Source organism: Capricornis sumatraensis, chromosome 7, assembly GCF_032405125.1.
Source record: "Capricornis sumatraensis isolate serow.1 chromosome 7, serow.2, whole genome shotgun sequence".
Lineage (NCBI taxonomy): Eukaryota > Metazoa > Chordata > Mammalia > Artiodactyla > Bovidae > Capricornis > Capricornis sumatraensis.
In genome coordinates, this window is record NC_091075.1 from 2,787,474 (window position 1) to 2,801,213 (window position 13,740).

At 44.0% G+C, this 13,740-nt stretch overlaps 1 pseudogene; it reads left to right on the forward strand.

The window, feature by feature from the left end:
* LOC138082224 (liprin-alpha-1-like) overlaps positions 1–3,465 on the forward strand; it is a 170,904-nt pseudogene extending 167,439 nt beyond the window's left edge.
* The last annotated feature ends 10,275 nt before the right edge of the window (positions 3,466–13,740 follow it).

A 13,740-nucleotide genomic window follows, 5' to 3' on the forward strand; every position in this document is an offset into this window, starting at 1 on the left:
AGCAACTGGATGCCCTTACCCTATTCTAGGGCCTGTGTGCTTTGGGGGACTGTTTCATAAGTGTATTGAAAACACACAAAACACTAATTTCCCCTGACACACAACCATGACTCATTCACTCCCACACTATAGTTCTTCTCTTCATTGGACCTTAACGAGACTTGAGTTTGACAAGAAGAATCGGACACCTGAAGAAGCATCCATTGGCTGTGTCCCAGAGTGAGACAGAACTGGTTACAGCTTGAAAATATTTCCATGGCAAATGACAGTGTGTTGTATTATATAGCAGGAGGTGATTTCTCCACGATGAGAAGTGAAACCTGCTAACTGTCAGGAGGAACATCCACCTGGCTAGGCAGGGTGGTACAGTTAGGGTCCAGTCAGGGTCCCAGTACGTGTCTTACCCCACCCTGTGTCACGCTCCTCTGTTCCCAGTTTGGGCATATCAGTCACACAGCCATCACAAATGGGGTCAAATATACATGGACAAAAGTGCAGTAGCAAACTCAGCCATTTTAAATGGCTGGTGGCTTTTTGTTTTTGTCCTTTGTTTTAAATTATGTCTTGTTTTCTGTCCTGTAATTTCCAAGCACAATGATAAAAGCTTTAGGAGGGCACTTTCTTGGAGGAAAACATTCAGACCAACGGATGTCCGTGGCTTAGCTGCTGCGTGCGCAGAGACTCTGCCTGCAAACTTCTGGGTTCTGTCCTCTCTGCCCTCACCTTCGATGCAGGCAAAGAAGAAGCAGCCGGACAGTAGGTGACAGGATAGGCATAGTGCACAGCCCTGGGCTAGAATGGAGATGAGCTGGAATGGCCTGCATCTCAGGTTACAGGTCTCTTTAGTGCCATTGCATGCCCAAGGGTCAGTGCTCTACAGTGAATCCTAACATCTGTTTATAAACATTTAACAGTCAGGTTTTTTTGTTTTTGTTTTTGTTTTTTCAAATTCTTGTCTGGTTGAATATTAGCATATTCTTCCAACTAATAAAATGAGACTCGTGTGTGTTCTCAGAACATTAGATTGACCCCCATGCTTGTAGAGATGTGTGTGTGGCCGGCAGTGCTCAAGAGCTCTTTCATAAAATAGTAGTGTCACTTTCAGGCCACACAGCTGCCTCTCAACGACTCTCCACACTGGGAGGATGGCCGAGTCCATATTCAGTGACAGCAGCATCCACCTTCCTGTCCTCCCCCCATCCTCATCTCCACCATTGTTGGTCCCTTGCACACTGTCAGTCGATGGGGCAAAGGAAGAAGCTAAGGCCAGGAGAGGTCCTCTCCCGAGTTCAGCCAGGCAGTGTACACCATCCTAGGAGGTGTCCTTTCAAACCCAGCTCTGGTTTTCCCTCTGACAGTCACTCTGCCAGAGAACACTGCTAGTTCAGGCTGGATGCTCAGGGCCGCTGTGTCCCCACTTGATGTCAAGATAGATGGCCAGACAGCCTGGGCTGGGGTCAGGCTCTGTGGCTCAGGAGATGCCTTGTGCATGTGTCCAACGCCCCCACCCCCTCTGCCGCCCAGTGTCCCATCCATGACAGGGGCATCTCAGTGGCTCCTTTCTCCCTGGTTAGCTGTGCCAGCCACACTGGGGGTTCCCAGAGGGAGTGTGCACTTACCCCATGGGAGTGGGGCCTGGAGGGTCTCTTTGGTGCCATTTTTTTTTTCCTGTTATTAGCCCTTCCCATGAGTAGATTTATAAGCTTTGCTCTCACTTGCTCTCACAGAGCAAAGTACATTTAGGTAAAGCCTGTGCTAAGCTGGGCACATTCAGTAAGGGGACTTACGGGGAAGCTGCATTGTCTCATCACCAGAACTCACTAATATGCTTTACCGGGGTGGGGGGGAACCCAGTGACTCTCTCCTTTTTTAAACAGCATTTTTCTTCCAAGGAGCATGCAGCTCATTTTTACAAATATTGACTGTAGCTTAGCTTTCAGTCAATTGAAGAGTCGAACTGCTTGCTTTTATATTTTCCATTTTCCTCATTAAAAATCCAACATTTCCCTGTCAGATGCACATGGTGACGTAGACATTAGAGTTTAGATAAATCAGAAATAATCCTAGAAAGAGGTGTTGGGAATATGATGTCCAGGATCTGACCTTTTACAAACTGTGTGAGATAGGCAGGGCATAAATTGTGTAACTGGGTTGTTTTTATGGCTTTTGAAGTCACAGTGCAGCAAGTGTCTGGGGCTCCTAGAATCAGAAGGGCTTGGATGGGTGGCCTTCTCCATCAGCAGCCCCTGCTGTCTTCAGCCCTCTCTGAAATCCTGGCCAGCGACTCATCAGATATGTTCCTGGTGGGCCCAGGGGAAGACAGAAAACGTTGAATTGGGAGCAGTGGGTTTCTGCTAGGGCGTTACGGAGATTTCTTAGTCAACTTGGAGCGGGGGTCCAGGCTCACCCATTAGGCCCTACAGCCTGTGTTGTAATGAGAAAACGTCAGCGGTGATATTTCCGAGGGAGGCTGAGACTGAGTTTCTGGTTTCTTAGATCAGCCCCGTGCTCGGCCTTCCCTAAAGCAGCCTGGGGAGAGTGGCCTGGCCCCCCAGGACAGCAATCGTGGGGCTCCAGGCCACCAGTGCCCAGCCGCTGACCCACAAGCAGCTGGTCCCTCCCCTCATCCAGTCTCACAGATTGAATCTTGAGGGCTGGAAGAGAGGTCCAGCAGCCTTGTGAGTCTGGAGGTCTAAGGAGAGACTGGCAGCTGCTCACCTGGAGTAGCTGTCCCCATGATGGCATTTCTGTCATCAAATGTGCCATTGCTGCTCTAGTGTGACCACCATCCCCCCCAGGTGGCTGGGACTGTCACGTGGCAGACCCCTGGCTCGCTCTCTCTGGCTCATCCACCCTCTAGAAGTTTCCCCAGACCCTCAGTAGGAGTGGGCACTGCTGCGGGTGTGAGTGTGTGTCCCCGTGCCCCATGTGATGTTGCATGACTAAGCGCATTAGGTTAGTGCAAGGAAGGTGTTTGCACCCTTCCTCCCACGCTCGTGGGACCAGGCAGAGTGGCAGGCATGCAGAGGCTGGATTCCACTACAGTCCCATGGAGGCATGGAGGCCACACCCTGGGAGTGGAGGGTCAGTGGGTCTCTGGAGGCCGGTGGGGAGAGCCCTCAGGTGCAGAGAATGTGACCTTGGCGCCCAGCTGTCGCTGGAGTGATCAGAGCACGGCCTGAGGCTCCCTCGCGTCCGTGCACATGGGTGTCCCTCCCACAGTGGCAGTGCTGCCGGCCATGTGCTGCGTGCACGCTCTCGGAGGGAACAGAGCCCAGAGCGTGAGGGTTCACGAGGCTGCCCTGCCCTGGGCCTCTCTGTGCGGAGGCCAGCATTTCACACCGAGGTGCACCATCATGTGGGTTTCTGCCGCCACTGAGGGGCCACCCTCCCTTGCAGGTGCTGCTCTGGGTGGTCCTCTGGTGGGTCCGGCCTGGGGGCCCAGCCCTGCTCGAGCCACTCTGAGGGCAGGAGGCTGTCTGCTCTGTCCTAGTCACATCTCAGCTAGAAAGCTGGATTGGGTTTTGAGTTTTTTACCAGCAGCTTTTAGCTATATGTCAGAATAAAGTCAGCCACAGAGTTATCGCCTTGATCTGCTTGGTCCTCCATGTTTCTCTGAATTCTCAAAGCAGCTGAAACCCAGAATGGGGTGGGGGATGTCTGGAGGGGCAGGGGCTCGGGCACCAGCCACCATCCCAGTACTGACTCATCTGTGTGTTTGTTTCCAGTTTACCCACGCTAATTATACAGGTGATTATACAGCATCCAGAATATGACAAAAACTACATTTTTAACTAAATGCAATCTTTACTGTGTTAATATTTGTTATATGGACCAGAAGATATTTTATTACAGGGTTTTTAGTTAGTGATGAATTCATGAATACCATAGAAGAAAATAGTTTAGAATTTAATTTTTCTTATATTTATGTAAACTTATGACTTCATTTATATAATTACTTACTTTTTCTTGTATAATCAGGCTTAAATATCCTTTCATATCAATTCATGTTCTGATACCTGATTTTAGTCTTTCAAATGAATGTACTGCAGTGCTTGTCTGTGTAAATCCTATGAACAAATATAGGACTTTTGTAAATGATGCACTTATTGTAATTATTCCTGTTTAATTTTTAAATGTTAAGCCATGAGAGAAGGGGTTTTCCTGCGATTGTAAAATCGTCATGACACGGTGTGCATTATCCTTCCAGAATGTGACTGAGCTCTCCAACAATCACTCTGAAATGAGCAAACTTAATTTCAACCAGGTGTTTTGTGTTTTAACGACTGACCTAAACTGTACCTTTTCTAGCAAGAAATGCTTTTTGTCTGCAGCGTGAAGTGATTTAAAAGTACTGGGTGTTAAATGTGAGCTTCTAATGAAATTTGGGCTGAAAGGATGACTAGAAGAAGACTATGAAAATCTCTCCCATAACCTGGTCTCTGTAGACCCGGATCCCTCCTCTCTGGTGAGACTCTTTGGGGACCAATTGTGATGCCCTGCACCTGCTGTGGCTCCGGTGCATTGGACGGTGAAGGTGCCATGTCCCCTACAGACAGACAGCATAGTGCAGTCCTGACAAAGGCCTTATTTTTATGTAAATCACGTTTTTACAGCTGTTTGTAAACATGTTTAAAGAATGGACCTAGGCATACATTTTTAGATTGTGATGACAGCCATTCTGGATTGTATAAGTAGCAAATGTAACTTTTACTTTTTCAGCGGCACATTAAAAAAGCCAACAAGAGATGCATTCAGATCATGGTGGAATATTTATTATGCAGCTGGTATCTCGGTAGACAGAGACAGCATGTCTCTTTACATGTGGGTTCCGCCTTTAATTTACTTGTACAATTCATTGTTACCGTTCTATTTTCCTATTAATCTTTTGTGGACTTCCTGAATATGTGAAGTATGTACAGTCTACTTTTGAACTATTTTTTATCACAGTATTATTTATTGCTTTATTTCAATAAAGTACTGAAGCAAAATTTCCCACTGCCAATAAAGAGTGCCGAGAGTAAGCTGTACTCTCACTAAGAACAAACCAGAGCTGGCAATAGGAGCCCGTGTCATCACAAGGACATTCTGTTAAGAGAAACAGATGGATACAATGGAAAGGCCAGAAGGCAGAAGCATAGGTGTCCTCAAAGGACGACCGACAGTGTGTTCATGCCCTTGGTTCTGGAGAAAAGAGGTTCCATCACTTCACCATCTGTGGGGACAGGGCCCCTGTGCTGCTGAGGCATGGGCAGCAGGCAGAGGGTGGGAACAAAGTGCAGGTGTCAAGGCTCACCGTCAGTCCCAGGGTGGGGTGGCCGACAGCAACCCTGACGTGGACCCGAATGCTGCATTAGGGAGTGTGCGTGTGCACGCTTGTGTGTGGGAGCTTTTCATGATATTTTAGTCAATAGTCTTTATTATTCATATATCCATAGAAACAACATTGTAGCAAGGGGAAGTGGGAGGGAGATTCAAGAGGGACAGGACACATGTACACCTATGGCTAATTCATGTTGATGTATGGCAGAAATCAGACTGATATTGCACAGCAATTATCCTTAAGTTAAAAAGAACATAGCAAGGTGGTCAGGAAAGTATGAAAAAATGATTTATCATAGAGATTTATCCTACACTCCGTGTACATCTGGGAACAGGCTGTCCACCATCATCAGACCTTCCCTCCAGCATCAGGCCATCACCCAGCATCAGACACTAGTCCAGCATCAGGCCATCCCCCAGCATCAGATGTTTCTCCTAGCATCAGGCCCTAGTCCAGCATCAGACATTTCCCCAGCATCAGACCCTCCTCCAGCCTCAGACCCTTCCCCAGTATCAGGCCCCCCACCTCCAGTATGACGTGTGGCAGCCCTACTTGTCTGACGGTCCTGAACACACTCAGGCAGCCCCAGAGCAGCAGGACAATAGCTCTTGCAGGAGGTGCATCTTCAGGAATCACCTGCAGAGCAGCAGCAGCTGAGGGTTTTTTTTTTTTTTTTTCAGGTCAAGCAGAGGCAAAGGCACTTGTACAGGCGGCAGTGGAGGCTGTGGGCACATTCCTCAGCTCTGCTTCCTCCCAGTGGGGGCTTTGATCTCCTGCTCTCTCACTGGCCCCAGGGCTGTTCCCTTCCAGAATCATGGTCTCCTCGATATCTCAAGCCCAAGTACTGAGTTGCGTCCCAGTCTGGCGTGGCAGAGGGCTGGGAACACCCAAACTCAAGGGCTGAAAGGATCCAAGGGGGACAGCCAGGCCCCAGTGGGTGGGAGGGCAGGGGATGAGGCTGGCCGCCCATAGAGGGCCCTGCAGCAGCACTGGAAGGAGAGCAATGATGACTTAGCTCACTCAGGAATGCTGCCCAGCCTAGCACTCAGAGATGTTGCCACCAGCAGCTTCGTGGATGCAGGAAGTCCGGTGAATGACACCACGCCACTCGGGCTGTGTGGGTGGGCACTAGTGACCATGGCCTCAGTTTTCATTCCGGTTCCAACTGTCCCTCCAAGGGCTGATGGGCTCCTCTTCTGAATGGCACAGATATTTTCTTTATGTGGGTGAACGCATCCAGGCTTGTTTCTGTCAGCACTGTTGTTGCTAATCATGTGGTTTCCTCTTTACAACCTGTGCTTGCTGCTCTTCCAGTTTAACTTAGGAGCAGCCCTTATTTTCTGCATTTCCTAGTTGTCAGCGTTCACTGGGGCTTTCCAGGTGGTGCTAGCGGTGAAGATCATGCTTGCCATTGCAACAAATAATGAGAGATGTGGGTTTGATCCCTGGGTCAAGAAGGTACCCTGGAGGAGGGCATGGTAACCCACTCTAGTATTCTTGCCTGGAGTGGACAGAGGAGCTAGTGGGCTACAGTCCCTGGGGTTTCAAAGAGTCATACACGAGTGAAGCACTTTAGCACATACTCAGGTTTTAGTTAAGTCACTCAGGTGTGTCCGACTCTTTGCCACTCCATGGACTGCAGCACTCCAGGCTTTCCTGTCATTCACTATCTCCTGGAGTTTGCTCCAATTCATGTCCATTGAATCAGTGATGCCATAGAACCACCTCATTCCTGTTGCATCTACCAGAGAGGTGGCTGGGGCTTGGCAAAGTGCCTGGGCCCACTACGTGGGTGTGAACCTGCCCTCACCACTCCCTAACCATGTGTCCTCCTCTGTAAATTGGAAGGTGGCAGCACCTGCTTCCTAAGGGGCACACACAGCATCTGATATATAATCAATGTACCATCCATGTCAGCGTTGTATTTATTAATAATAGGGATAGCATTTAATCACCTTCTCCTTTTTCTCTCTTGTCACCTAACTGCTCCAGACCACATCTGTTTTACTTACCCCTGGAAATCCCACACCCAGCACAGACAAGACATTCAACAAATTTGTGGCTGAAGAGGCAGGGACATACCCTATCCTCAAGGAGATGAAGCTGAGCGAGACAGGGGCCTGATGATAACTCTGTGTGATGAGGAAACCCCAGGAGGACCTGTGTGGCTGTGGGGTGGGGTGTGGTGGGGGGCATGGGAAGAACCCCTGATGAGCTCCTGTGGATGCAGAAAGTGGCAGGAAGGAAGGGGTCTGTTCCTTGTGGGGTGTCCACAGATTTTACCTCACCCTTCACTGATGAGCACTTAGGCCGTTTCCAAACACGTGTCACTATTCTGGAGGAAACAATCATTGCCCAGCTCATACTCAATCAATTTCATAGAATATGTTTCTAGCACTGGAGTATAAACATCTGTTTTATTCATTCCATGCCCCGTTCATCCACCCATGCAGCCAGTCATATGTTCATTCATCCATCCACTCACTAACCCATCCATCTACCCACTCACTAATCCATCCATCCATCCACCCATCCACTCATTAACTCATCCTATCATCTCGGACCCACCAAGAAGACAGATGCCTCCTCCACTCCTGCTCCTAGGAGGACCCCCAGTGTGAGTGACAGAAGCCTCGTGGGGACAATGGAGGAGACACAGAAGGGACATGCCAGCAGGCCTTCCTCCCTCTGAACAGTGAAGCACCCACCTAGTCGTAACCCCTCCTTGCGGGGGTGTCCAGGCCGGCCCTTTTCCTTTTTGGTAAACAAGCAGCTGATGGAGGACTTGATGCCCTTCTTCTTCGGGGCTTTGTGCAGCATGTCTTGGTTGCTGGTGCTGCTGCTGGGTTTGCTCCTGGGGCTGTAGTGACAGCCTGTCGAGCTTCGGGGAGAGAAAACGACTGTTATCCGGTGCCCTTGTGCAAACACACAGCCTCCACAAGACCTACTGGTAGATAGGGCTGACAGTCAAAGTGACTTCTGTGTTTTACATAGTCATTATTCCTATTCTGAAACCCTTGAACTACAGCCTGGGGAACAAAGAAGTAAAAAATGCATTCATAAGATTAATTTCCACAAAATCACTTTGTCATGCCCCCTAATATTCTTACATTCATTATTCTATTTCTGAAAAAAGCTGACTAACTATGCTACAGATTGTTCCATTCTTGTAGTGCAATTGATGATTCAAATCTTTTAATAAATAAACTTTTAGTTAATATATCTATGGCAGGACAACTTTTTATTGGTAGTTGATTATTGATTGTTACATACATCAATGTTTAGTAAAATAGTTGCAAAACACATGTAAACCTTTGTTGTGCAGAAGCTTTTAATTTTAATTAGATTCCATTTGTTTATTTTTGCTTTTATTTCCAGTATTCTGGGAGGTGGATCATAGAGGATCCTGCTGTGATTTATGTCAGAGAGTGTTTTGTCTATGTTCTCCTCTAAAGTTTTATAGTTTCTGGTCTTACATTTAGATCTTTAATCTGTTTTTAGTTTATTTTTGTGTATAGTGTTAGAAAGTGATCTACTTTCATTCTTTTACAAGTGGTTGACCAGTTTTCCCAGCACCACTTGTTAAAGAGATTGTCTTTTCTCCATTGTATATTCTTGCCCCCTTTGTCAAAGATAAGTTGTCCATATGTATGTGGATTTATCTCTGGGCTTTCTATTTTGTTCCATTGATCTATATTTCTGTCTTTGTGCCAGTACCATATTGTCTTGATGACTGTGGCTTTGTAGTAGAGCCTGAAGTCAGGCAGGTTGATTCCTCCAATTCCATTCAATGTATGGCAAAACCAATAAAGTATTGCAAAATTAAAAAAAAAAAAAAACCCGCGGTGGATTCATGTCAATGTATGGCAAAATTAATACAGTATTGTAAAGGAAAATAAAGTAAAACTTAAAAAAAAAACATATAAACCAAAACAAACAAAATTTTGACTGTTTTTTTTTGTAATATTTGTAAATTGTTTTACAAATTGAGTGAATCAAAATTTATTAACAGTTTATGGGTACAGGGTGAAATAAACTATTTTTCTGCCTTAGACAGTTGGCATGAACATCATAAAAAGGATGACTAAGGAGAAAGTTCATGTTTCATGCAAAGAAGGCATAAAACTATCTATAACTCCCTTTTCAAAACACAAGTCTGGGAAAATTAAAGACAGGAGGGCAACTAATCAACTGAACACCCAATAGCAATAAAATATGAGTAACCAAACAACAACACAATTATACTAATCATTCAATGACCAAACGTTGTCTTAGACTACACTGTTTAGACACGCATGACAGCAATCTAGAAAAGAAGACACTTGGAGTCAGCAGGGAGAATAGAGCTTGATGAAAATTATTAGGTTTTGTTTCCCCCTTGGCCCCTGGTAACCCTGTTTCTTTATCATTTTTTTAGGCTTCAAACTCGTACTTTATGAAAACATTCAGGTACTATCAGTTAGAGTTTACAGCCATGAAAATCAATTTTACTTCATATGTTTTGCTATTGATAATAAAAATGTCAACAATAGTAAGAGCAATTGTTAATCAAAGCTTTTCAATGACTGTTATTAATTAATTAATTTATTTTATTTTATTATTGGAGTACAGTTGCTTTATGAATTCTTTACCATAAAGAGTATAATTTTATATGTGTGTTTCCAAAGAAAGGGCTTCCCTTGCAGATCAGCTGATAAAGAACCTGCCTGCAATGCTGGAGACCTGGGTTGATCCCTGGGCTGGGAAGATCCCCTGGAGATGGGAAAACGTCAGAAGCCATGTTAGGTATTACTGACAAAATGGAGTCACGGCCCCAACCCCCTCTCCTTGTCCTGCAGGCACAGACCCAGGATGAAAGAGTTAGGCCTTATAATTCTGACTTGCTTTTTCCTCTTCTCGGCTGAGTTGACTGAAAAGGAATATTAAGGTGCTTATTGCTCTTGAGAGGAGCATGAGAAGGCACAAAGCCTTCTGCAGCTGTGTTCAGAGAATAATTCATAAAGTTAATCATTGACATTTGTTTAAGGACTTTTACAAAAGAATGTTCCAGGATGAACACATAGGCTGCAGCTTGAGGCCATGGAAGGGATTGCTATCTGAAGCCTATTTATGAGGAAAATGTTTAGGGCAAAGGAGTTTACTGAATTTAGGGCTTAGAAATAATTGAAATAGTTAGAAGTTAAAGATTTAAGGAACGTTGTAATGTTAGCATATTTTACTATAGCTTATAGAGGTTAGGAATTTTAGAGATACTAATAGCTGGAAGTATTTTTAATAGTTAGTGAGCTCAGGATACTAGGGGCAAACAAGACTTAGAAAGATAAGAAATAAGCTGAGGTTTGTGGTATGCAGCCCAGATTTGAAGCACAAGTTACAATGTAATCATGAGTTAAAGGAAAAACTATTCTGAGAGAACCGCTTAAGCAGGAACTCTGTTTGAAGGGCAACAATGATTTATAGAGATAATAAATCTGGGTGAGGGGGAACTGAAAATGTCAAACCTCTGACCTAATGCTTTTGTAAAGGTATAAAAGAGAATCTTAAGCTTGAAATAAATAGGCAGTCCAAGAAAACTGAGAGGCTGCCTCAGTTTCTCACCAACACCTCTCACCCCTTCAGGTTGAATCCCTGGCTGCTGGAGTTGGACTCTGGAAGGAAAGGCTATCCACTCCAATATTCTGGTCTGGAGAATTCCAAAGGGGTCTCAAAGAGTGGGACATGACTGAGCAACTTTCCCTTTCAAAGAAAAACTGATTCTCAGCTCATCAGATATGTGCAAGCCAAACATAAATCCCTAGACTAGGAATCATAATCCAGAGCTGGCTTAAGCAAATGTTTCAGCATATTGTAGTTTATAATGAATCATTTAATAATTATTGCATAATAAATGGTAGAAGTCAATTTCCATTCATGAAATATAAAGCCTGCTGACCAACAAACAAAATTAAAATATCATTCTACTTTCCCCATGTTCAAATTCTTATTTTATTACAAAAGCTTTTCCAGTAATCAAGGCAATAGGAGATTAGTCTAATAGGGTACCAAAATGGACTCAAGTGTCTCTGGTCATTTAAATTACAAAAATACCTGCTATTATAATTCAATAGAGAAATGATAATTTTCAATAAACAAGGCTGAGATAACTGAGTATCCACATGGAGGAGTAAGCTCTTATTTTTACTTCATAGCATACAACTATTAACATGAATGAACTAAAATGAATCGTTGCTGTTGTTCAGGTACTAAGTCGTGTCCAACTCTTTGCCACCTGATGGATTGCAGCTCATCAGGCTTCTCTAGCCTTCACCATCTCCCAGAGTTTGCTCAAACTCATGTCCATTGAGTCAGTGATGCTATCCAACCATCTCATCCTCTGTTTCCCCCTTTGCCTGTCCTCAACCTTCCCCAACATCAGGTTATTTTCTAATGAGTCGGTTCTTCTCATCTGATGGCCAAAGTATTGGAGCTTCGGCTTCAGCATCAGTCCTTCCAATTACTATTCATTGTTGATCTCTTTTGAGATTGACTGGTTTAATCCCCTTGCTGTCCAAGGGACTCTCAAAAGTCTCTAGCACCACAATTCAAAACTAACAATTTTTCATCACTCTGCCTTCTTTATGACCCAACCCTCACACGTGAACATGACTACTGAAAAGACCATAGCTTTGACTATACAGACCTTAGTCAGCAAAGTTATGTCTGTACTTTTTATTTATTTATTTATTTTTATTTTTTAAGCTCTAACCTGACTTGGCTTTATGGATTTTTTTTTTTAACTTTACAATATTGCATTGGTTCTGCCACACATCAACATGAATCCACCATGGGCGTACATGTGTTTCCCATCCTGAAGCCCCTTCCCACCTCCCTCCTCGTACCATCTCTCTGGGTCATGCCAGTGCACCAGCCCCAGGCATCCTATATACACTGTCTAGGTCTGTCATGGCTTTACTTTCAAGAAATCATAGATGAATGAATTATAGATGTAGACATAAAAATTAAAACTAAAAAATTTAGCATAAAATAAAATATCTTTCAAAACTTGGGGTGAGAATTTTTTAATGAACATAAAAATGATGGATCTTTAAAAAACAACAAAAGGAACTTCATTACCATTAAAAATAATTGGTAAAAGTTTCTTAAGTATAAACGACACCATTAATAAATGAAAATATAAGCTATAGATTGTGAGTAAATATTTGCAAAACTTATATTTGATAAATTATTTTATCTGTACAGAGAAGACTTTATAGTCAAAACAACAAGAAAAAAAGCTACTTAAAGGTCTGATGAATTATCTGAGCACACATTTGACAAAACAAAACACACAAACCATCTATAAACACATGAAAAAATACTAAGCATCATTAGTCATCAATGCCATTCTTATTAAAAGTACAACTTAAACCACAAGAAAAGACTATTGTACCCTACTTAGAATAGCTAAAGTGAATAAGAGCTTCAGATCTTGGTGAAAATGTGGAACAAGTTGAATGCTTATGCATTTCAAATAAGAATACAAGGTTAAATAACTTTTAAAATAGTTTAGCAGTATCTTATAAAGTTATGCAAACACTTTCCAGACTATTATGCTACAGAAACTGTGATAGCAGTTTAAGTCTCTAAGTTGGTGGCAATTTGTTGTACAGCATGGAAAACTAATATCCAAAAAGGTTGCTAACTCTGGATGACTAGAGTGTAGATATCGGCTCCAAAGTTACTCCAGGGTACAGAAGTGTCAGCGATGGGGGGGAAGATGCATTGTGGAACTCAAACCTACCTCAGTGAAAGAATAGCCATGATGACTTGTGGGATTTTGGATCAAGATCACGCTGTGTACAATAATTCTGTGCCTGGTGGGAAACAGCTTCTGGTGTGTTATGGCTTCGTGGTAGAGTCTGACAAGTGTTAGTCAGGTTTTCAGAAGCTAGGGACAGCATTTGTTGTTGTTTAGTCACTAAGTTATGTCCAAATCTTTTGCAACTGCATGGATGGCAGCCCACCAGGCTCCTCTGTCCAATGTATTTCCCAGGCAGAATACTGGAGGGGGTAGCCATTTCCTTCTCCGGGGTTTCTCCCTGACCCCAGGGATAAAAACTACATCTCCTGCATTGCAGGCAACTTGTTTTTTACTGCTGAGCCACCAGGCAAGTCACTGGATCTACCTGTGTGATATTTCAGTGTAGTGAAACCAGTGGATTGATTGACACTCAGGTTTTAGAGACTTAAACATGTTTCCAAGATGCATTTGCCATTTTTAAGAGGTTATATTATTTAATTGTATTAATATAAGCAGTATGCAAAGGCAAAATGATAGGGTACTGGAAGAGGCACTCCCCACGTCTGTAGGTGCCCCATATGCTACTGGAGATCAGTGGAGAAATAACTCCAGAAAGAATGAAGGGATGGAGCCAAAG